This window comes from Arvicanthis niloticus, chromosome 2 (assembly GCF_011762505.2).
Source record: "Arvicanthis niloticus isolate mArvNil1 chromosome 2, mArvNil1.pat.X, whole genome shotgun sequence".
In the NCBI taxonomy this organism is placed as follows: domain Eukaryota; kingdom Metazoa; phylum Chordata; class Mammalia; order Rodentia; family Muridae; genus Arvicanthis; species Arvicanthis niloticus.
In genome coordinates this window covers 32,666,002-32,688,195 of record NC_047659.1, presented here as the reverse complement: position 1 = coordinate 32,688,195, position 22,194 = coordinate 32,666,002, and the positions used below count along the sequence as shown (strand labels likewise).

At 33.8% G+C, this 22,194-nt stretch overlaps 1 pseudogene; it reads left to right on the top strand.

The window, feature by feature from the left end:
- Positions 1-17,957: 17,957 nt before the first annotated feature.
- On the top strand, positions 17,958-21,493 carry LOC117703129 (centriole and centriolar satellite protein OFD1-like; annotated as a pseudogene).
- Positions 21,494-22,194: the final 701 nt, after the last annotated feature.

Here is a 22,194-nt window from a genome sequence, read left to right as displayed (position 1 = left end):
TAAACATAGTATAAACATAGTATAATGCAAAATAAATTTAGTCCAACTTCAAAAGTCCCTGTAGTATATAGCAGTCTCAACAGTGTTATAAGTCCAAAGTTTAATGTCTCTTTTGACATTAATCCAACCACTTAACTGTAATCTGCAAAGCAAGACAGGAAACCAGCTGGGCAAACTCCAAACCCTGTATCTTGATATAAAGTATCAAATTGGTCTTCAGATCTCCAACTCCTTTCTCATCTTTGTCTAAATAAAAGAGAAATATTTTAACTCTAAAACAGTAAAAATATTGAAAATAATCATGGTATTTCTTCCAAGCTTTCAACAATGTCCACCTTGGTTGTATTTGGCAGTTTTGGGATAAAGTATTTTTGAGATCAAAGTTCTGTAAAATGTGTGTGTCAGTCTCTTATGAACTCAGCAATTTGAATGTCATAAGTAGTTTGTAGCCTAAATCTGATCTTTGGTTGGTGTGTATTAGTTTAGTGGCAATCCTGCATATATAGAATACAACAGTCATTCCAAAGGTGTACACTGTTTGCACAGAATCTGGCAATATGAGACCTGTGGAAATTTTTCCCAGTGTTAACATTACCACCATCCAGATAGATTCAGTGTTGCAGGTCTCCATCATCTTCTTGGGAGACCTCCAAGTTTACTGTTAGGAATAATAGAAAACTTAAAGACTTTAAATGTCATATTTAACAGAGCTCAGAGAGGTTTGAAGACTACAGTCATAAGTATCTTAGAGGTGAACAAATTTTGTTCCACTTATCTGCTTCAGATCAAACCTAAAAACATATACAGGAAGCTAAATGAAGCTTGTATCTAGAATTATTTAGTATTCTATATGACTACTAGTATCATGACATAAAGTTTATATATACATAAAAATCTTATAGATTTTTAGATAATATTTATACCTTAAGAAAAAATTTAACGAGTTACTGAAACAGAGAAGATAATGAGATTAGTAGTGTTGGGGTTCAGGAGTTGAACACATAACAAATAAATACTGATCTCAGTTAAATAAGAAGTTTGTTGAAATCACACCCTGATATCAAGAACATATCTCAGAATTATCTGAATTATGACACCAAATATATTTCTCTTTCAGTTTATAAAGAAAAAAAAAAACCCAGAAAACACAAGGAAATTGTATACAGGTGCAGGAAGAGCTGCCTGGTGTCAGTTCTGACTTATGCCATTTTAGACATAGCAGTTCATATTGACCTTTGATTTAATGGATGCTAATTATAGCTTTGTGGAATTTCTTAAGATTAGCAAACCTCATACAGAATTCAAACCACACAGAAAGAAAGAAAAAAATAAAAACAAAACAAAGCAAACAAACAACAAAAACAAAACAAACAAACAAAACCCCACCAGGGTATGTGTTCAGTATGTACTTGCTCTGAGCCAAGTTACTTCTCTGTGTCAATGATTGACAGGCATGTTACAGCAACAATATGAAATAGATGGCAGGCATGGAGCAAACGGCTATAGCTCTTCTAGGTGGAAATTTTGTTGATAACAGTAACAATAGAATAGTCACTTACTTTTTATTTTTCCTCTGTCTCCTTCCATGTGGTTCTTCTAATATGAGAAAGAGACTTTAGATTTTCCTTCAACAAACATGTATGGGTTTTGAGAAGAAAAGAGCGATGCTCCAACTCCAAAGCCAGCTTTAAGTTTTAATTGAATTGGGACCATATGAAGACCATCTGCTCTTTATCTTGTAGAGGGAAGCAGAGACAAGCTGGAGGTGGGCAATACCACATGGCCAATTCATTCTCTTTCTTGGGATATTTTCTCTTGATAATCCATCCTTATTCTTCAGATATTTCACTTGTCTAGTGGTCTTAGTTGGATGCTTTCATTCTTGTGGTTTTGCATTTTAATGATTACATGCACCATGAATTGGAGAAGATAGGATTTTTTTTTTTTTTTTTTTTTTTTGCTTTTCTAGTTGTTTGTCTAGAGTGCTGTGTTAATTTTTTTGGTTCCTTCCCCAGTATTTGTCATTCTGTCCCCAATCTATAGGCCGCCATTTTTCATTAGGTTTGATTTCATCAGTGGTTGATCAATCATCACTAAACCATGCATTAGACAAATGTTGTGAGCATTCCATTGGTTCCCATAGTTCAACAGGTGTCTCTTTTTTGAGAGGGATGAACAGTTTATGGATGAGGATTATAGGAGACTGAGCTATTTTCTCAGTTCAGGAAGGCCAAGATCCTTTGGCTACCACATCTTTGTCATTAAGGAATTCAGATAGGTACCAGTTACACTGTAATGCCTTCCTTTCCATGACTAAGCCTGTGAAGGACTCTGCCTTCAAAAGGATCCAATCCATCATTATTCATAGACCCTTATGCCCATACAATAGTTAACTATGACTGAGTATAAGGTACTCTATGCCTCACAGAATGTCTAGATTTGTTTCTAAAAGAATGAATATTTATTCTTTCTATATGGATAGCATTTGCAATAAAAGATAATAGATGAGTGTTCATAGACTCCTTGCTTTTTCAAAAGTCTCCGGTTTCATTCACCAATAAATATGACACCTATAAATGGGGTATCATCTGCTCATTATTGGTCAGGTTTATCCATAAAGATGAGTTTACTGGTGGTCACAACATGTGCTTTTTTTCCCTGTCTCCATTGGAAATTATCTGCCTTTATAGTAACCTGATAGAGGGTTTTTATAATAATCTATAAATATGACATGTGATTTTATCTAGTGTGTGAGCACACTGATTAGGAAATCTATCTGATTTTCTCTCTGTGTGGTGGTATTAAAGGCATATGCCACCACACCTTGTTCACTGTAACTCTAGATTTAAAAAATTTCTTATATAAATGTTCCCATTTCTGCTGGTATTAAAGGCATGGGCTACCACAACCCTGCTTAAGCATTTTGGCCAAATCACTCCAACGCTTAGAGAGTTAGAAAACAAGTTTGAACCTTAGCAACACTTTCAGTTTAATCAAAACAGTTTTCATCTCTTAAATGTGATTTTAGTACCAAATAACAAAAATAGCCTTTTTATTTAAAAAGAAAACTCACAAGCTGTTGTCCAAGATGGGGTGGGCCATGTAGCAGTCTACACCCTAACATTCTAACATGGCATTAAGACACATGGTTTAAGAAACACCCATTTTTTATTTTATACAAGTAAAGCCTTTGGTAAATTATCATTTGAAATACTGATATATATATATATATCTTTTTATGAATGATCACAGGATGTTAGCCTTTATAAGTTAATTTTGACTGAATGATGAAGGTGGCTGATGATCTGCTTATTCAGGAGCACTCTCCTCTTCAAATGTAACATTTTTTAAATTTTGATGGTATCCACAGGTTTTCTTTTTCTATGGAAACAAATAAAAGCTTCTTCTCTACTGTAACACATATTCCAATTTTTATTATGAAGTTAACACATCTTTAAAATATATAAGATGATTTAACTCAGCAGTTTTTTCCCTACTATCCAGTGTCTTTCCACAGAGGTTGTTCCTCTCTGATTAGCATTTAAAAATTTTAAAGTTAATTCAGCAGTATGTAATCTAATCTCTGGTGGGTTTTATTACCCCTTTCTGTTTATTAAACGTATCTGTTAAAGTGTGATTAGATCTTTTATAACTGCTTGTCCTGTAGGATTGTTTGGAATACCTGTAATATGCTTTATATTGCAATATAAAAAACTGTTTCATTTTACTAAAGACATATGCTGGAACATTGTTACTCTTAGTTTGTAATCCATTAATACCTGTAACTTATAATAAGTATTTATTTACAGAGTCAGAGTTTTTAGAATTTAAAGCAGTTGAAATCCTGAATGTGTATCTATGGTATGGTCCACATACTTTAATTTTCCAAACTTTGCAAAATGAACACATTTATTTGCTAAATACCATTTGTTTGGGTACCTTCTATGTTACTTTTCTTCAGGTAATAAACTTTGATTACACAAAAATCAGGTAGGATATTACCCAATAATTTTCTTGTTTTTTTTTTCCAAGATAAAAAGGTGATAGAAAAAGGTTTCTCCAAACATTTTCTATTAACATGCTGTTTTATATGAAATTCTGAGGTTTCTAGTGAGAGGTCAAACCCATTCCATCTTGGAACTGGCCTTTATCTTAAAAGAATAAGAGCCTGAGAACTTGACCTGCAGCTGAATCCAAGCTGTACCCAAGTACCAGGAAGGACCCCATGGATTGTCCTTGGCCCATACCCAAGAGTTACTCCTTAGCTACTAGCAACAGTCAATCAAGATTAGTTTGATTGTTTCAAATGTACTTTCAGACCATTTGTGATTGTCCATAGTTTTTCTTCAGAGCATCCACCTGTTGGCTTACAATAGTCATTCTATTAAATGCTTAGTAGTCTAGAAACCCTCTCACTTACTCACCATTTCCTATAATACTTTGTCCTGCAGAAAGCTTGGGGCTTCATCCTCCATTTCTGCTGCTTCAGAGATTATGGTATGGCCCAAGCCAAAACTTGAATAAAGACACTAATGCAATTGCATCTGATTTGACTCGTTGGTGGTCTATTGAAGATTGTCAATGCTTGATGGCCACAACATTAAAACATTTTCTATTACTAGTGGATTGATTTCATTATTACCTTGTGCTAGAGGGCCTTGTAGACCCTTATAGGATCTGATGTGTGTTATTTAAGATAGTTGATTTATATTTCTAATTACTTGTTACAGCTGAATAAATAGCAAAGTTAATTCTAAATCATCGAGAATAAGTTCATCAGTTTCAAAAGAAAACAACTCTTTCTGCATGTTAAGAATCAGTAACTATATTTAGAGATCCAGAAAAATCTAGTAATACATTAAGAATGGCATACATCTCTGATTTTTTTAACTGAATCATATGTGCTCTGAGCCACTTTACTCATTTTTTTTTGTGACTTATAACTTGCATCTCCTGATTTATTTGCATCAGTGTAGAATGTAGGGGCTACAGAAATTGGTGTTCCCTTTACTATATGAGACAGAATCCAATTAGTACTTTTTATAAATGGAAGTCTCTCTTGCTTTTGTGGTGTTTGTTGCTAATTTCTTCCCCTTACATTCTGCAAACTCTTTGTCAATGTTCATTTTCTACTTATAATGAGGGTATATCTGCATTAGTAAAAGGCATCACAATTTCTGCTGGGTCTAATCCTGTTAATGAAGTCTCATTTTTCTTTTCAGAATCACTTTAGAAACCTTTTCTACATAGGTCTTTAAATTTTTGTTGTTTGTATGCCAAGAATTTGTAATCTAAGATATTATCTTCTCTTTGCATAAGAATTCCTGTGAGAGGATGAGTAAAAGGTAAAATAACTAAAATATAACCCACCTGTGGAACCTCCCTCCACTGGGCATGGATGCTGGGATGACTAAATATAGGGAGTTTGACTGTTCATCCCAAGCTGCAGTGTAGGGCTTTACAGAAGCACTGAGACATAGTTCTATGGGTGGAAAGATATAATCTAAGGTGTGGGGGCCTAAATATCTAGGAGTTTGGGAATGCCTGGTCCTGTGTGGGACAGTGAAAGTTAGCTTGGCCCCTAGTAGAGCTAAGGCTTGAAGTCCCAGAAACCCTGAAGGGATGGTAGGCACTTTGCCTGTTCCTGGGTACCAAGCCACTGTCATTAGCCACAGCCCTCCATAGATCTGTGGCCATAAGTCACGTAAGGGCATTGCCCCAAGCTTCTCCCCTTGTCGAGGGCATGACCTGTGGTTATGTAGGCTCATGACAGATCTCTATTTTAATGGGATACATAAAGGACTGGAGGGCTTAGCCAATATGCTTTCCTTCCCAGGCATTCCACCCTGCAAAAGGGATTTAACCTCAGGCACACCCTGAGAATTGGGGTATGGTTTTACACATCCACTTTCTGCTATGACAGTAAATGCCTTAAAACCATGGACTGCTTCTTTTCATTAGAATCCACCATGGAGATCCATGGAGAAGGCCTTTGCCTATAGAGCCTTAGTCCATTCTTCCATAAAAGGCCTCTCTGTGCTCCCAGTCACGACTGCCACCAAGCCAAGCCCAAGCCTGCTACTACCATCAAGCCAAGAACTCTCTCCTGAGGGGCCAGCCAGAGCCCCCTTTTCCCTTTTTCCTTCCAGTTCTGGGCTAGATCCAGTTCGCGGGACCCTACTTTGTTCTCAGCTCTTCTGAGGCATTCAGCTGTGCTTGGATGTCCAAGAGCCCGAGAACCAGACAGTCACAGCCTCCTTGCAGGTCCAGGGACACTCAAGCCAGCTGTGGCTGTCCTGTACCACTGGCTGCGCTTTCCCACCCCCAAGCAGTGTCCTTGGGTGTGGGGGAGCTTCCTTACAGCCCAACACCTGCCAGGCAGCAGCATGGGGTAAGCTTGGTCAACTTCCCCTGTCCTGCCTGCCTGAGTGGCTGAGCCATGTGTCAGAGCAGACACAGGACTCAAAACCCTACAGTCCTGGCTTCATTGTGGGGTTCCAGACCAGGAATCTGGTAGGCAACAGGGAGGTGCCTATTGAATTAGGTGTGTGCTGGAGTTTCCAGGGTCTCAGACCCACTCTACCTGGCCCACACCCACCCGTGTCTCCTGTAATTTCTTTTTATCAGAGCTAATTCCTTTAGCTTCAATTAGCTTCAGCTAATAATTTTCCTGGACTGTTAAGATTGAATCACCTTGTCAGGTTTGAGATAAGTTGCATAGCTCTTGAGTAGATAATCCATTTACAGGATTTAGCTAGTTAATATATCCCAACACTTTCTGAAAACCATTAAGAGTTTATAATTGATTTTTTTTCTGATTTGGACTTTCTGTGGCTAAACTTTCTGTAGTCTCATCTTGCATCTTAGATAATTAATAGAATATTTTATTTTGGAACAATTTGTAATCCCCAAAAGGAAAAATTCTCTTTACTTCATCAAACATTTTTTCCCTATGGTATCTCCATCTGAATTAGCCAGTAACATATCATCCATATTATGGTAAATTTTAGATTGATGTTAAATGAAATATTGGCAGAATGCAGTATTGTTTAACATTACTAATAAAACTTTTGAAAGATATCTCTTTATTGGACAATGATTATTATAAATAGGTATTGAGAAAGAAAACCTTTCTCTTTATAATGCTCATGCAAAGGTTTTGTGAAAAAGTAATCTTTTAAATCAGTTACTCTCAAAGGGCATGACTTAGATAATAAAGAAGGCAATGGGATTCAAGGCTATAAAGAGTCCATTGGCTGAATCATCTTATTTCTTGCTCTTAAGTCTATTAACATCCTCCATTTTCTTGATTTGTTTTTCTTATAATGAACACAGAGGATTTCCATTGGTTCTTCAATGTGTTGAGCATTCAGCTGCTTCTGTACCACCTTTTGTAATACCTGTAATTTTTTCTTTTGTCATAGGCCTTTGTTCCATCCACACAGGCTTGTCAGTTAGGTATTTGAAAGGTATGGTGGTTAGTAATGTTGAAAGACCAACACCTGTTATGCCCTGCTTATGGACAAGCAGGTCAGTCTGATAATACCCTTTAAAAGGTTTCTCAGAAGCATTATTATTTTATGGTTTGTTTCTGAGACTTAAGGGATGTTAATCTATATTTCCTATTGCTGCAACAAATCATGTCTCTATACATTCATGGTTATATTAACTACATATGGCTTTAATTTTCCTATCTACTTCTGGTCCTATACACTTGACACCTTTTGCACTTTGCTTTACATGAAAAAAAAAGTTCCAATACCTTGAAGCTGAATACTTACTTCCTGATTAGGCCAATCTGGATGCCAATATTCTGATGAAATTATAGTTACATCTGCTACTATATGTACTAGACTTGCTATTTCAATGTTATTTATTTAGTTGTATTATTATAAAACACATTTTATTAGTATTTATTAGATCATTCATAGAAGTTTGCCAAAATACTCTTTTTGCTTTTTTGTGCTTTTTTTCTTTTTGATTTCTCTTGAATTTTTTTGTTTTATCTACTGAAGCTGTTCTCTACTTGCTAACATCCAGTGCACTGCTGTTTTTAACAAGATGCATTAAATCTTTTAACAGTCTATGGATGAGTTTCTCCAAAGCTGAAAGAGAAAGATTTAAATCAAGTTTGATAATGCAGGCTGTGGGAGGCTCCTTAGGGTACTTCCAGATCACTGTTACCTTGTTTATCTTTTGTTGCCCTGTATTCATTAGTTCAGTATCAGGCTTTGACATACTTTCTGCATACTGAGGAAGGCTAGGGCCTTCTTTTTGTATTTGGTCTAGAAAATACATTGTTTCTACAGATACCTTGCCTATAATCCCTTACTTACTTAAAAGACCTTGCTTAGTACAATGATAACATCTGCCATTTTGATTTTTCTTAAAACTTATAAAAATTATTTTTTTGTATCAGAGAAGCATTATAAATATAAAATCCAATATCGTCTCTATTTCTAATTCATTGATTTATTGGTGTGATCTTGCCTTTAAAGGTTTAATTACCTCTTTTGAAATAGCATTTTAAAAAGCCAAATATTCAATTAATATTTGTTGGACTTCTGAATTTGATACCATTCTGTTTACAACTGGAATCAATCTTTGAAAAAGAATCAGTGAATGTTTATTTGGGTGGGGGGGATGATTTTAAATGACTCAGACCCAACTATGGCCATTAAAGATAAATTATGAATTACTAGAGTGATAGTAATTATAATTGATATTATTTCAACCTCATCCCAAGCATTTGGAGCTGCTAAATAACATAGTGCTGAAATATGATTGTCAAATTCAAACTGCATTTGTGGCTCAGTGTATTTTTCATCCCCTAGGAAATGATCATGGGACATATTAATACCTCTATCCCTGTTTCATTGTTCTATGGCTCTAGCTTTCTATTTCCACCATTTATGTCATTGCAACTGAGGACTAGCTTCCAACATTACTATTGTCATTTCTTTCCAGTCTGGGGAAATAATTCGGTTCTGAATTGCCCATGAATTTAATATCTGCTTTACATAGAGTGAATGCATACCAATTGAAACAATTTCTTCCTTAAATCACCTCAAATCTAATAATATTCTTATAGAATTTTATGTAAATTCTTCATAACCTTGGGGGTTCCTATTGTCTCTTGGTAGATTTTTTTAATAGTAACTGGATAAACTAAGGTTGTTTTTTTTTCCTTTTAACAATCTTGGTTTGCCCCTCTTGTCTAAATTCCTCTGTCTGATTTCGATGTCTTTCTAATGCTTGTATCTGATCAATCCACTTTCCATATTTGGCACAAAAACCCAACTATGACTATTAAAAATAAATTCTGAATTACCAGAGTGATAGTAATTATAATTTCTATTATTTCAATCTCAGTTAAATCATTTATATTTTCATTTTCTGCAATACAGGGTTCTAACACCTTATGAACTATGGTACATTCTTAACTCTCCTTGAGGACTTCTCAGATGGTTTGTTAAAACTGGTGGCTTCTCACTTTGTCCACAGCTAGCATGGTTTCTCTGTCTGGGTGGCCAAGCCATGCACTGGAGCACCAAGTGTTGTTTTAAATAAAACCTTAATTGTTCAATTTTACCAATGAAGATCCAGCAGCCAGATGATGTGGTGAAAGCCTGCTAACTCAGAGAGGCAGAGAAAGCACAAAGCTAATCTTTCCCACAAATGACTTCCCAAAAGGAGGCTGACCTCCACGTCATCTTGAAAATTCTTCAAAATGAATGTCCCTCTTTTTAAAAATACTTTCTATGAGACTTCTTATCAGTCTTCCTGATTTGCTATTGTTCTCTGTTGTTTTTTCTTTTTTCTTTTTTTCTATTTTTGCTCCCTTTCAACTTATTTCTTGCTCTGCCTCTTGACATATGATTGATTTTTTATTCTGTTTACAATAAACAGAAAGGTCTTGAATTAAAGGTGTGTGCTGGAGCTGAGCAACACCATAATAAGTAGTTGTTTTTTGCAGTAAATAACACAACCTAAGAGTTCAGTGTGACCAAATATTTTGCAACATCTTTTTCTTCACTCATTCATCTTTTTTATATCTTCTTTGTTCATTACCCTTGAAACATATTTCTTCCCATGTTCTCAGGTATGAGATTATTTTTCTCTTTTCTCTATATAAGATTTTTTCAAAAAATCTTTGAAGTGCTAGAATTATTGTAATGAATTGCCATGTTTTTGCTTTTCTTAAAGTGTCGCTATTTCTCAATATATACATATATATGTGTGTGTGTACGTGTGTGCAAATATATATATCTATATCTACATATCTATCTATCTATCTATCTATATCTATCTCTCTATCTCTCTATCTCTCTATCTCTCTATCTATATGTATATCTATATGTATATCTATATGTATATCTATATGTATATCTATATGTATATCTATATGTATATCTATATGTATATCTATATGTATATCTATATGTATATCTATATGTATATCTATATGTATATCTATATGTATATCTATATGTATATGTATATCTATATCTATATCTATATCTATATCTATATCTATATCTATATCTATACCTATATAAAGTTTTTTATCTATCTAATGTTTTCTGGGAATGACATTCTTGGTTGATAACAATATATTTTATGAAATATATTGTTCAATGTTTTTTCTGACATTTTTGACTGCTGCAGAAAGATCTGATGCTATTCTTAGAATTCTACATTTGTGTGAATGCTTATGTTTTGCCTTACAGCTTTTCCTCTTGTGTTTTTGTTTTTTATGTTTGACATTATGACTGATATATGTAATGGAGATTTTTATTTATGTTTATTTTATGTTGCATTTGTATGTACATTTCTTTTGTAGAATTAAAAAATCTTGTATTATAACATTATTGAATATGTTGTCTATGCCCTTCAACTTTATTTCAGCTCTTTGTTATGTTGCATAATTTCTCAGGTTTGTTTCTTGAATATATTCAACATTTAATTGCATGTTTTGATTATACTAATTATTTTTCCATCTACACATATAAATGCATTGTTTTCTTAGCTGTGTACTTTATCCTTGTGTTTTTTATTGATTTTTTGATTCATTTCATGTATTTGTGCATAGCATTTTTTGTTCTCTCTCTCTGCACATATTTTTCAGAAAAACACAAAAGAGAAAGAAAGAAAGAAAGAAAGAAAGAAAGAAAGAAAGAAAGAACAGCAGCAGCTGGCAATACCAAGGAGCTCAGTGAACTCTGGACCCATCTCCACCCCCAATCCCTCCCACTGTATGAACTCCACCTACTTTCTGGCATGTGCCTTCTACCTGGGCAGACCATCATCTTGTCTTCTCCTTTTAAAACCCAGGAGGTCTACTACAGCCAGGGCCACGGGCCTCCCAGGAGACCTGCAGCAAACCAGGGACATAGCAGGCAGGCGCCAGACAGAGACACTGAGATCAGTTAACACCAAAGATAAGCAGATGACAAGAGGCAAGTGCAAGACCATAAACAGCCAAAGCCAATATACTATGGCACCATCAGAACCCAGTTTTCCCACCACAGCAAACCCCGAATACACCAACATACCTAAAAAACAGGATACTGCCTAAAATCCTATCTCATAAAGATAATAGAGTCTATTAAAGGAGGATATAAATACTCACTGAAAGAAATATGGGAAAACACAGATAAACATGTAGAAGCCCTTAAAGAGGAAACAAATAAATCCCTTAAAGAAATACAGGAAAACACAATCAAACACGAAAGAAATTGAACAAAGCAGTACAAGACCTAAAAATGGAATAGAAACAATAAAGAAAATACAAAGGGAGGCAACCCTGGTCATGGAAAATCGAGAAAAGAGGTCAGGAATTACAGATGTAAACATCACCAACAGAAAACAAGAGATAGAAGAGGGAATCTCAGGTATAGAAGATACCTTAAAAGAGATAGAAACAACTGTCAAAGAAAATTCAAAACATAAAAAACTCCTAATCCAAAACATTAAGGAAATTCAGGATACAACCAAAAGACCAAATCTAAGAATAACAGAAATAGAAGATTCCCAGCTCAGAGGACCCAAAAATGTCTTCAACACAATCATAGAAGAAAGCTTCCTCAACCTAAAGAAAGAGATGGTCATAAATGTACAAGACACCTATAGAACACCAAGTAAATTGGACCAGAAAGCAAACCTCTTGTCACATAATAATCAAAACACTAGATGCATAAAACAAAGAAAGAATATTAAAAGCTGTAAAGGAAAAAAGGCCAAATAACATATAAAGACAGTCCTAGCAGAATTATACTAGACTTCTCCCTTTTTTGACTTTTATTTTTTGCTGGATATTTTATTTATTTACATTATAGATGTCATCTTCTTTCCCCATTTCCTCTTCATAGAAAACCCCTATCCCATGCCCGCTCTTTTTTTTTTTTTTAATACCTTTTTGCTTTTATACCATTGTAATTACATGCAAGTATTAAGGTCAGTGCTAGGTTGAGGAACTAGCAATACAATAGATGCAGATAGTCAAGGAACAAGCAAGACAATAAACACAAATAGTCAAAGAACAAGCACGGCAATAAACAACATTTCATGAAAACTCCCATGATCACCGTTTCTAAGGATTTACCAGGATGACCAAAATATCTGAGCCTACTTCCCTGTCCTAGCACAAAGTCATTGTCATGTCTGAAGACTACATCCTTGTTGTAGCCTAATATTTAGATTCCTGCCTGAAATTTCTTCTTTGTTCTAGTCTAATATTTAGATTCCTGCCTGAAATTATCTCTCTGTTCTAGCCTAATGTCAGATTTTTGCCTGAAGCCACCTTCCTTGTCCTTTGCCTATGTCATATTCCTGCCAAGCAGCCTATTTCTTTGTCCTTGGCTTATATCAGATTCTTGCCAAGCAGCCCCCAAAGCTCTCTGCCTCTCCCCAATTTTTATTTCATAAACAAGATTGAGCCTGTCTTAGGTTATTCTGATAAGAATGCCTTCCTTACCCATCATGGAATATGCATTATCAAAGGCAATGCACTTATGTCTTAGGTTGGTAAGGCTCTGTGAAGAATCTTACCTTGGCTTGCCATACACTAAACTTCTCAACAGAGACCCCAACAGCCAAAAGAGTCTGGACAGAGGTCATGCAGACCCTAAGGGAACACAAACGCCAACCCAGGCTACTATACCCTGCAAAATTCTCAATCATCATTCATGGAGAAAACAAAATACTCCATGACAAAACCAAATTCAAACAATTTCTTTTCTCCCTCCTACTCCTATAGTATCCCACTGCCTTTGCTATCTATCCAATTCCTAGCTTCTATTTCCCTTCACTTTTGAATATAACATTATTTGGCAATATTTTCCTTACAAACACAAATAATTAGGTCCCTAAGCTACTATGTCTGAGTTTCATTCTTGCAAAACAATGACCATGTGAAGACAAAAATTTGTAGCAGCTATAAGATATTACGATGAAGGAAGAGATGAATAATACAGCAAAAAAACACCTCAGGGAGTGTCAGAAATTGCCTCTAGTCAACTGACACTGAAAAAAAAGTAAGGTTGTTTTAGCCTATGGTGAAGAGGAGGAGATTGTGTTTATACTTTGGTATGAGTCTTCTGTCTTGGACAACTGTCAAAATAATCCTTTGCTCACTAATGCGCACTATTTATAATTTCTTCCTTTGACAGCCCTAATAAGCTCACTTATGACTTTTCTAAATTCTTCCCTCTGTCTTCAAATAGTAACTATATTTAAAATTAATTTGAGTTAGTTGGACATCATCTTTTGGCCTTTAAAATTAATAAAGTATAGAAATTACACAGGTCCTTAAAATTGATTCTGAGTATCTCATTTTATAATCAAGTTAAATGAAGTGTAGTAAAACAGTGTTTAAAGTATTAAATTATGAATTTTTCAAAGAAGTTAAAATTAATTAAATTATAGTGCAGAATAATTAAAAGTTTTCATGAATGATTCTATTTTCCTAGCATGATACAATCTGCATTTAGATCTACAGAAAATTAGGATTGTTGCCCTAATAGCTAGGAAAAATGAAAATCAGTTCTTTTTGCTCATCTTTATAATAAAATGTCAGGAATGTCAGTGTACTGAGAGAATACTGCTCTCCAACTTAGAGTTTTGTCCATTTTGCACCTTAGCAAAGCCACAAAGCCCATCTCTAGCTAATGCAGGGACAGGCAGCTTTCAGTTACACTTCAAAAGCATACCTGTGTTTCCTGGCTTTTTTCTGTGTTTGTTTTCTCAAATTTGTTCCAATATCATTTCTACTTATTCAGCTATTAAGGACTTTTGAGAAGCCTGTTCTTGCCTATCTGTTAAAAATGAGCAAAGACAAACACTATATCATACTGTTTGGTTACTAAGTTCATTGATATCCTGAAAGGTTTTTATTTTTGTTTTTGTTATTTTAAATAAGGCCTTAGAAGGTAACTAACATGCTATCTAACTAAAACTTTGCTTAGCACCTCCCATATGGCACTTGACACCCCACAGGTCTTTAGTTAAAAATTCTTTCTGAGCAAGTTCAGATTAACCTTAATGTGTTTTTCAATTAGAATGACTGGATAGCTCACAGAAGTAGGTTAATTGATATAGTCATCATTTAAGATTAAGTTTGCTTAGAAATACTCAGTAAATATTTGTTAATTCTCTTGTTAGATGGACATCAACATATTTTTTGCCCAAAATAAGAATTAATTTTCTTTTAATATTCATTTGTAATAGCTTGATATATATTTATGTATATATATATCAAGCTATTACAAATGTATATATATGTATGTATATTTATGTATATATATATATATATATGCTGAATCTGAACATTATATATCTATGTCTATGTTTTCTGTATCTCAACCTCTGTGTCTCTGTATCTCTCTCTCTCTCTTGCATTTGAACACTATACTAAGCATTAGAAATAAAGTTTTGAAATAAATTATTATGGTATAATTTATTGTAGTAATTTTATACAGAAAAAATATTTTGACAACTGGAAATGATCTACTTGTTCAGATATGTATAACAAAGACTAATTACATCGTTCTCTGTAGGTCATTGGACAGTAAAAATTCAGCCAATGTACTTTCTAGATTCATTGTTAGGCTCATTGCTGTGAGTATTTGTCATTTCTCTGACTCATTTGGTCTCTTAAAATATTCTTTATTCCATGGTTGTCAATGTTATTTTTGTTGTTGTTGTTCAAATTTACTCTTGAGACTCATTTTGAAACCACTGACCAGTTTTGTTTTTGGGGTCTTACCCTGATACCATAATATACTTTTGAAATAATAATTTTTCATCATTAATCTATCTTTGGGTTTCTTCCTTCAATATAACTTAAAAATTATTATTAATAAAATGTATAATATACATAATTTATTATTAAAATATATTTTGTTTTTGGCATTATAATATGATTATCTCATTTCAACCTTCTTTTCTCTCTCTCCAATTCCTTGCCTGAACCCATCTCTCTTGGTTGTCTTCAAGTTCATAATTTATTTTTCTTTAAATGTTTTTACATATGAATGTGTGCATATAGTGTGTATGTGTTCTTAAATATATGACTACAACATGTTCATTTATAACATTGCTTTTATGTATGTTTTCAAGGCTATCATTTAGTAATGGATAAACAATTAGCATACTCTTCCTCATGTTAAATTATTTCTCCAGCTCCAGATTTGATCTTCCCTTCTGAAAACCAGCATGCACACAAGAGGGCACCATGCAAACATGCAAAAGAGAGAAAATACATAACAGTCCTACTCAACTATGTTCCCTGTAAACCAAGATAATGAAGTGTACCACAGGATAAATCTAAGGGTACAGTCGTGGTATAAATACACAATGCATATACTGTGGTAATAACCAAGCTTTCTCTAATTGGACTTAAGACCTTTTGAACAAAAGAGAAACCATATTGGTACTGGCAACCTAGCCAATTACACTGGGCTAGTAAAGTCATAGATCTTAGAGGAAAGTTCTTTTTGCAATAACCGTATACTGTTACAAAAAAAAAAAAAAAAAAAAAAAAAAAAAAGAAAAAAAAAAAAGAAAAAAGAAAAAAAGAAAAAAAAGAAAAAAACCAATTTCTCAAAACACAGAGTTGTGGAGTCCAGTCCCAAACAATATATCTCCAATGTGTTTTTAGTTTTATATGTTATTGTTATCAAGATTCTTGACAAATTCTTCTATGTAACATAGCCATTCAAATCATACATCTCATTTCTCCAACATAATCATACCTACACTGTGTATACTCTACTAACTCTAACATTTTTTTAACTTTTAGAAACCTGGTAGAATGTTTGTGATATGATATTATTTACATTTTCTAAAAGAGTTTCCTTTTATCTGTAATGTTATTAGAGAACAGATAACTAACTCTTTGGAAATGAATATATATTCTAAATGATTTTAAATTCTATATGTAATTTAGGTAGAATTAGCTTTTTCCACTTACCAACTGCACTCTGTGTCATTCTAATAAGTATTTAAATTATTTTAAAAATTAAGATTGTTATTTTTAAATTATTGTCTGAAATTACAAACCTTAGAGATACTGTTAGTTTACCAAACACACCCTGTTATTCTAAAGAGTGTTTAAATTATTTTTAAAATTAAGATGGTTATTTTTAATATATTGCATGAAATTAAAATCCTTAGAGATAGTGTTAGTTTTCTGAAAAAATACAATATATGTTCAACAAAATAGACTTTAAATAAGCCTCATGTAACATAACTTACTACATAATTTTGAGGAATGATTTTACATATGCTTAATGTGAATTTATTTTCCATATTAATAGTATACAAAACCTCCTAGAACACTGAGCAAACATCCTCAAAACACACTTTTTTATTTCCCACAGAGACCAATTAGCTTTATTAAATGAAGACATCCCCAAAATATATGCAGAAATACTGAAAGATGGGTTATCAGGGAGTATTACAATTTATTCCCCTTGGATTTAATTATAGGATGTAACACAAATTCAAGGCAATGTGTAAAAGTCAGGCAGGATCCTTTAAATTTGATTAGAAGATGCCATGCCACATTTCTCTCCTTCAAATTTCACCTGAAAATGTATAATTTAGAAAAAAATTATATGCTTTCTTACATACCACTTCACTGACCACTTTCCTTAAAATTTATATGTAGAAGAACTATAAGTGAGGAAACAAAACTGTAGAAAAACATTTCAATAGTAGCTTTATTCAACTTTACTTGAATTTCTGAATTGTTTTAGTTTTATTTTATTTTTGGTACCCATTTATAAATGCTTATATTTTCTTAGCCCAGTTATTCATAAATACTAGTAGCTGCCATAATTATTTTTAATGTATTAAAACATGTAATCATGTAAGAATCTAAAGTCCTCAAGTGAAGAACAACATAGTCCTTAGTGTTATGCTTTATTTTTACTTTCAAATAAAACTAAGTTGCTTTGAATTCAGATACTGATTATGACTCAGACACAGATATGATTCTTTACCTGCTGTCAAAAAATATAAAAATGGAAGAAAAAAAGCACTGGGATGCTTTTTATTCACTTCAGCTCCTTTGAGCCAGCAACTAAAGGACATTTTGTGTCTTTTACATGTCTCAGTAATATGCCTATTGCGTGTCACAAAATCTAAACCAAGGTAGGCTTTGTTCTCTCTAACACTTCTAGTATCCAGTATGTAGATAGCTATGTTCAACATTAACATAAGCAGAAAAGAGGTGGTCAACATTTTACAGAAAATAATTCAAAATTTTATTTGGTACTTCTTTACAGAAACTTTTTTATCCTTATATTATAAATTATAGTTTTAATTTGGAGGTTTAATTCCATTGTATTATTTTATAAAATATGATTTTGTTTTTTATAGTAGTTCAATAAATCATTTTTATATTCATAAATTGTGGGCAGCCAACCAGTGGCAAGTGTGTTTGGCCATCCACCATGTCCCTCAAGTATGATATGTTGAGTCAAGGTGAACTACAAAAAAACTACCAGATGTTTAAAGTTCAGGGAATACTGGACACACTGAAGACACAAGTCCAAAATCAACTAATTCAAAAATTGATGCATCCTGTATTGAGTGTAGAAGTGAAACCTCCATTAATTTCAGTGGAAGGAAATGCCCTCCTAATAAGTGCTTCTAACTCATTAGTGGCATATTACTTATGAAGAAGTGACTATGTATTTTTGTTTTCCTTTCAGAAAGTGGTTTGGCAAAAGTAAAGATATTTACTATGCAGGATCTACTACAATTCATTTGTAGTATTACTCTTCATCCAGTATCTATAAATCACTGATTTTTCTTAGGAGTTTCTTAAAGAAATTGGTAGAATATCGTCAAGCTAAAGAGAGCTGTAATGTGGAAACTCAGAAAAGCATCACATTTCCTAGCAAAGTGTCCCTAGACAAGTAATTTCAATTTATCAATGATCAATTTGCAGTTCCTTTCCTTACTGTCCCAAGCTAGAATTCTAGAGACAAAGTTAAATGAATATAAGAGGAATTACAACACCAGCTTCAGATAAAAATTTGTCAATAGCTGAAGTATGTTAGAGAACCTGAAATAACAAAAGGTAAGATAGAATAGAAAAGAAAGCATGAAAAGAAACTGGCTAAGTTATGGAATAAATTTGAAAGAATTTATCAAGGAAAAAAATCTCATTTCTCAGGAAAAGAACCGTCTGAAAAAAATTAAAAAGCACAAAGATATTGAAACAAAATAAATTTATGCTCAAAAACTGCTTCTATTAAATGATACAGATTTTCTTAAAAGTAGAGAAGCAGAGCTGAAGGAATGATTCAAAGCTTTTAAATTGACTCAGAAGCTCCAAGAAGAAGAAAATAAACGTGAGGCCGAGATACTTTGAAGATGGGAACAGAATCTAAAGAGTACTGAAGAGACCTATGATCAGAAACACAAAACTGAATTTCTAAAGTCACAACTGGAACTAAAGGATGACTATATTGTATTGCTAGAACAAATAAACAAGAGGAGGGAAGGAAGAATAAAGAAAAAGCTATTCATTTGTAAGAGGAGCTCACAATTATTAATTCAAAATGAAAGAACTCAATAAATCTGTAAAGCATATGAAAGAAGTTGAGCTGGAGCTTGAATCTGTCAAAGCATAGTTTTTGGAAATGTCAAAACAAAACCATTCTCTGAATAAAAAGGTGAAAAAGATGAATGATTAATCATTACTAAAAGAAGAAGATGTGGAGCTTCAGGTACAAAATAAATTACTTAAATAGCAACTGGAAGAGAATAGGAATGAAAACATACATCTCCTAGAATATATAACTCAACCACCACCATTTTTTTTATCCCTGCTCACAGCCAACCATTGGACTGACCCCAGGCATCTCAATGGAGGAGCTAGAAGAAGTACTGAAGATGCTGAAGGGTATTGCAACCCCATAGAAAGAACAAAAAGATCAACTAATTGGAAACTTCCAGAGTCCACTAACCAATGTATATACATAGATGGGTCCATGACTTCTGCTACAGATGTAGTAGAGGTTTTTCCTTATCTAACATCAGGGAGGGGAGGCCCTTGATTCTTTGGAAGCTTGATGCCCCAGCATAGGGGAATACTAGAGTGGTGAGGCAGTAGTGGGTGGGTGGAGGACCACTCTCTTAGAGACAAAGAAAGGGGTGGGATATGAAGTTTCAGAAGGGAAACCAGGAAGGGGGAAGATATTTGAAATGTAAATAAATTAAATAACCAATAAAATATTTTTGAGGTCAAGAAAAAAGTAAAAAGAAATAAAAAGAAGAAAGAAAATAGTGGAAAACAATTATTCTTCAAGTTTGATGTGTGCCTTGAGTTTACTCACTTCTTTTTTTCCCCAGAGCTGAGGATCCCACCCAGGGCCTTGTGCTTCCTAGGTAAGCACTCTACCACTGAGCTAAATCTCTAACCCTGAGTTTACTCACTTCTAAACTGCAAGAAAACCCAAGTAAATGGCAAAGAAGGCTTGGTATGATGACTTATTTTTATAATTTCAACACTAAGAGGATTACAGCAAGAAGACATGAATTTTATAGCAAGCCTTTGCTGAGTAGTGAGGTCATAATCAGCCTGGCTTATGGATACTGGATTAGGATGTAAATAAATAAATAAATAAATAAATACCTAAATAAAATAAAATAAAATAAAATTTAAGACAACTGCAAACCCTAACTAAACTAAACATAGAAATGGAACTTTATAAAAGATCATTTTTCTAGTTTCCTCTTCTGTTGTTGTGATAAAACACTTCTATCAAAGCACCTGGATGAAGAAAGGGTTTATTTCATCTTATACTTCCAGGTCACAGGTTGTTTGTTTGTTTGTTTTGAAGGAATTCAGGCCAGTAACTTAAGGCAGAAGCCTAGAGGCAGAAATTGAAGCAGGAAGCATATATAAAAATATATAACAGAGTTGGTTAATGTAAAGATCATGGTATTGGCACAAAACCATACATTTGGATCAATGGAACAAAGTACAAAACCCAACCATAAGTGTTTATAACTATAGGCATATTGTATTGACAAAGGTATTGTATATGACAAAGACATATGACAAAATACATTAAAATACCCAAAACTTTAACAATTTTTGAATACTGGTTGTCTACACATGCAAAATGAAATTATAGCCACGCCTATCAACCTGAACTAAAAATTAACTCCAAATTGCTGAAAATCATCAATGTATAACCCATGGTTCACTGAAATTGCTAGAAGATAGCAGAGACAGTATCTGACAAGATGTAGATAAGGGAGCATACTTTCTGAATAGGATTCAGTTTCTCAGAAATTAAGGCCAGCAATTGACAAATAGGAATATAAATGTAACTTTCATTTGCCAGATGTAATTGTCATCTTGAAGAGCTATTGCTGAATAAGATCATCTTTCCTAGTTCTTTCTGAACTTTGGCTTGCTGGTTCAACTCAGCTATTCTAGCTCAAAACTGTTCCAAGCTAACTGACTCAAGCCAGCTTCTCTTGTCTTCTCAATGAATTGTTGTGCTTGGCATCATATTAACTTTGACAATATATTGTAATCTTCTGGCTCTTTCTTATTCTCTGGCTCATTTTGTGTTCACTTGCAAACTGTCTCTAAAATTGCTGCCCTTCTCTCTCCGTGTGTGTGTGTGTGTGTGTGTGTGTGTGTGTGTGTGTGTGTGTGTGCGCATACACATACATACACATGCATGCATCTATGTGCTGCTCTTTTAAGTAGCCTCTCTTTCCTATATGTTCTCTTGACAGTTGGCCATATCTTAAGTCTGACTCATTCTGTCAAATCTGTCTTTGATTCTTCACTTTATTTACTTTGCAATTGGATATCATGTTCAAACATGGCTGTTTCCTTCTATAAACTAAACTTATGTACATTGTTTTGGATTAAAGGTGTATCTGTATTCCACCCAGAAGGATTAAAGATGTATCATTCCAGCCAGATAACACAGACCTAGAAAATCTTTGGGCATAATCCTTTGCCAGAGCAGCCATGTTGCTGGATAAAATTCTTTTGACATGAGATCTTCCAAACATAAAAAGGTCTATATAGAAAAGTAGACAATAAACAGAGTGAAAAGAAAATCCATATGATGAAATAATCCTTGCCAGCTAAACACTTAATAAAGGATTAATATCCATATTATATAAAGATTTTTTAAAAAATGAATAAAAACCCAAATGATTCAAATTTGTACAAAATTCTTTTTATTGGATATTTTATTTATTTAAAATACAGATGTCGTCCCTTTTCCCATTTCCACTCCCTAGAATTACCTATCCCATCCTCCTGCTTTCTTTATGCTTTTATACCATTTTAATTACATGCATGTATTAAGGTCAGTGCTAGGTTGAGGGTTTAGCAATACAATAGATGCAAATAGTCAAAGAACAAGCAATACAATAAACACAAATAGTCAAAGAACAAGCAAGGAATTAAACCCAATTATGTGAACATGCTCATGATCACTGTTTCTAAGGGCTTATCAGAATGATCAAAGTATCTGAGCTTACTTCCCTGTCCTATCTCAAGGTCATTTTCATGTCTGAAGCCTACTTCCTTATTGTCGCCTAAAATTTAGATTCCTGGTTGAAATTACTTCTTTGTTCTACCCTAATATTTAGATTCCTACCTGAAATTTCTTCTTTGTTCTAGCCTAATGTCAGATTCTTGCA